Source organism: Nicotiana tabacum, chromosome 8 (genome assembly GCF_000715075.1).
Source record: "Nicotiana tabacum cultivar K326 chromosome 8, ASM71507v2, whole genome shotgun sequence".
In the NCBI taxonomy this organism is placed as follows: domain Eukaryota; kingdom Viridiplantae; phylum Streptophyta; class Magnoliopsida; order Solanales; family Solanaceae; genus Nicotiana; species Nicotiana tabacum.
Window position 1 is genome coordinate 193,007,235 of NC_134087.1, and position 3,825 is coordinate 193,011,059.

Below are 3,825 nucleotides of genomic sequence, written 5' to 3' on the forward strand. Positions count from 1 at the left end.
TTACATTATTAAACAAAATACAAAATGTGTATGTCCTGGTAATTAGACCATAATTCATTCAGTAAAAGAAAAATTCACAAAAATATTCTAGGGTGCGATTTAACCTATTTAAATATTTTGATAATTATGTTTGTTTGAATTTCATTTTTATTTTTTAGTTTTAAGATTAGAAAAAAAAAGAAGAAAGGAAAAAGGAAAAAAGAAAGGGAGAAAAGAATGAAGGAAGCGGTTTGGGCCAAGGAAATAAACCAAAAATAGGCCCAAACCAACGATCGGACCCGGTCCAAACCAGGCCTGCCCAGGCACCTCCTGAAACGACGTCGTTTCAGGCAAATCAATCCGAGCCGTCCGTCCCAGCCGATCTAACGATTCAGGACTTCTTTCAGCGACCCACGTTCAAACCCGACCCAAATAACCAGCCTGACCCAATCCCTCACTTAAACCAAACGACCCCGTTTAACTGCCAAACGACCCCGTCTCATTTCTCAGCATCAGATCCAAGCCGTTGAGATCATCTGATCTAACGGCTCAGATCCAATCCCATAGACCATATATAAACCTTCCCTTATACCCACGCCCCCTATACCAACACCCCACCCCTTCGTCCCCAAGTCGAACCCGGACCTCCCATTAGAAACCCTAGCCGCCCTCGTCTCCCTCGCCATTAAAGCCGGCGGCACGAACGCCGGTGACCACCTCCTGAACACCCTAAGACCCCCTCACTCTCCTGAACAGGGATCTGTTACCCTCTTGCCTCGAATCACCTTCCCTCGTCTCGAATCTTCGTTTGAAGATTTGAGTCGAACTCGGACCTATGCTAAACCACCCCATCTTCATACCAGACATTCCCCTGACCTTCCTCGTGACCAAACCAAGCTTGGTTTGGTCCGAATCTACCCACAACTCCTAAAAATCCAGATCTGGAAATCCAGAACTTGAAACACATGCACCTGGGGAACCCGGCCAGTTTTGACATGGGTTTGAGGTCTAATAGACCTTAATCAAGGTGTTCTCATGTGAGAACACCCTGATTAAAGTTTGTTCGGCCTCAGAAGGTCGAAGTTGAATCAGATTTGGGTCTGTTTGATTTAAACATTTTGGTAAGTTTTCCTTTCTTTTGTTTTATTTCTAAATAAGTTGTCAGCATATCTCTTTGTGTTTGGTTGTTATTTTGTTATTTTTTTGGATTTCTTTCATCTCTGTAAAGACCTTTTATTTGGTCAATTGTTTTCTGTGTATGATTTGAATGTATTCTGTGATGAACATGTTCGATTAGATTAGTCGTCAAATGAATAAACTTATATAGGTTCCCAGTAATTGAACACAAAATTGTCTGATGCCCTTTAGGTCCCTGAACATATTGTTTATGTGAGCGACTGATTATTACCTGCTATAATTAGTATAGTCGACTCGATAAATGTCGTTGATTAGTTTCTATAACTAATGAATCAAACGAGCTAATAATGTCGCATGACTAATTGATACTTTGCCACTGATTGAAGGCCCCAGCATTGTTTGAAATAGTTTGTTTGCATTGAAAAATGACTGAAAGGTTCAGTCTAGGCAGTCCTGAATTTGAACTTTCATCAGTTCAAAAATGCCCTGATGCTGCAAAGGGTCAAGACAGTGATAACCAGGGTTTAACAGGGGTAGTCTGGGGTTTGAAAAGGACAAAAATGATTAGTTTAAATGAGCTGACAAGTAGGGTACTAATTTAGGATTAAACTAATACCCATGGGGAGCAAGACATAAGAGCATGGGGCTTAAAATGAATAAATAAAACGAGCCCATAACCCTTGATTAAACAAAGACCAGGCGTGGGGAACAAAGGGGTTGGTACCAAAGATGCTTAGGCATGGGCTTATAGGGTATGGGCATTCTGCCAATTGGCAGGGCAGGCAGCTCAGCTGTACGGGTTCATTTGGCCTATAAATAGGCCATTTGATAACTTAAACAGGGGTAGAGATTTTAGTCTGGAGAAAAGAGAAAAACAAAGTGAAAATTTTCAGAATACTTTGACTAAAACATTGCCCAAAACTGCACAAGGAACTAAGTTGGTTGAGCTGTTCTGGCCAAGTCAGTTATTCTAACTAGGGTCATCACTGTTCCGTTAAGAGAAGGCTGTGTGTTTTCTGCTGTGATTGTTACTATACTGAGTTTTCTGTGAGCTGTGGATTGAGTTTTAGCCTTCTTGATTGTTGGAACTGTACTGAGTACTTGCTGAGTTTTGTGATTATTGGATCTTCTGCTGCTGTTACATTTGGTATCTTGGGTTTTCGGTTGGTTCATTGTTCTTTTCTGGGATTTGTCTGTCTGATGCTCAAGCACCTGTGGGCTACATAGTTGTTGTTGGTTGTGTTGCTGCGTTGTTGCTATCTGTTGTTGCTGTTGATTACTTGCTGCTGATACTCTCTCTCTTCCTCTTCTTATTGTGCAAATATCCAGGTACACGACTAATACTGTCAATGTAACTTGAAGTTGAGCATGAATGCAAAAGAGAAGAATTGAAGATTGTTTACTTTAAGCATAGGCTGTTGTATTGAATATCATGTAATGCATGATAGTTTACATTTGTTTGGATACTGAAGGCAACTTGCACGCATAGTAAATATCAATGTATGGGGATTGAATGTTAGTTGTATATGTAGGCTGTTAGATGAATATTCCTAATGCAGTAGGTTGTATCCCAGACTTAGGTTTAAATTGTGTAACATACTCTTTAATGTAGGCCAGGCATGTAAACTATCCACTGCTAGTATAGTTCTTTCCCCTTTTGCTAGTTTGTCACATATAAATTGATAAAGAACAAAGAATCGGTTCTAGGCCTCCACCCCAGGAAGGCCGAGCCCAAATCGAAAGTCAGCTAGGCCTGTATCGGAAAAACAGGGCCCAAGTCGGGCCATCTCGCATGAGCTGGATTTGGGCCCATAATTTGCGACTAGTTGGCCATAAATGCAGTCACATTTTATTATTCTGTAGTAGCACTTTAAATACGGTTTTATAATCAACTAAGGCTATTTACTGCTTTCAATTGATAGAGACAAACACGACGAGAAACATAGTTGCTATAGGATATCCCTTAAAAATAACAACGAGATGAGCCTCGATAAAAATAAACAAAACGCAGATACGGGGCCCTTGTTAAATGCATATTAGTGAAGCATTTAGTTTCCAGGACGAGTTGTTTAGCCAATCTCACAACCTCCCTAAAAATAACAATACGTTAGACTCTTAGGACGCGCCTTAATAAATCTTACCTTCGTAAACTCGGGTGCACATTGATGTGACCCAAATCCAAATCTCAACGGAATCGAAAAATGTGTTTCTAATCACGGGTACATTGACTGTGACGTGGTTCGAGATGCGTGTCCATGACGTTGCAAATTCATTTTAAAATAAGGATGAGATGAGCCTCGCCGAATAAAAATACAAATTGCGGGGCCCTCAGTAAATATTTGTTTAAAATTACTTAGACTTCAGGAGGGCCGTTTAGCGAATTTCGCGGCCTTCCCAAAATAATAACACGATAGTCTCTTTAGGCGCGTCTTAATAATTTATTTTTTCTTAATTCGGGTGCACATTTATGTAACCCAAATCCAAATCTCAACCGAGTCGAGATATGTCAATAACCACGGGTACATTGATGTAACGGGGTTCGAGACATGTTTTCACGACGTTGCAAGTCCTATAAAATAACAGTGAATGATAAAAGCGGTAAAAAGTTAAATTTTGCACGTAAGTTCACACTTGTATAAAATCAGATAATCAAGCCAAATATAACAGTTGAGCGACCGTGCTAGAACCACGGAACTCGGGAACGCCTAA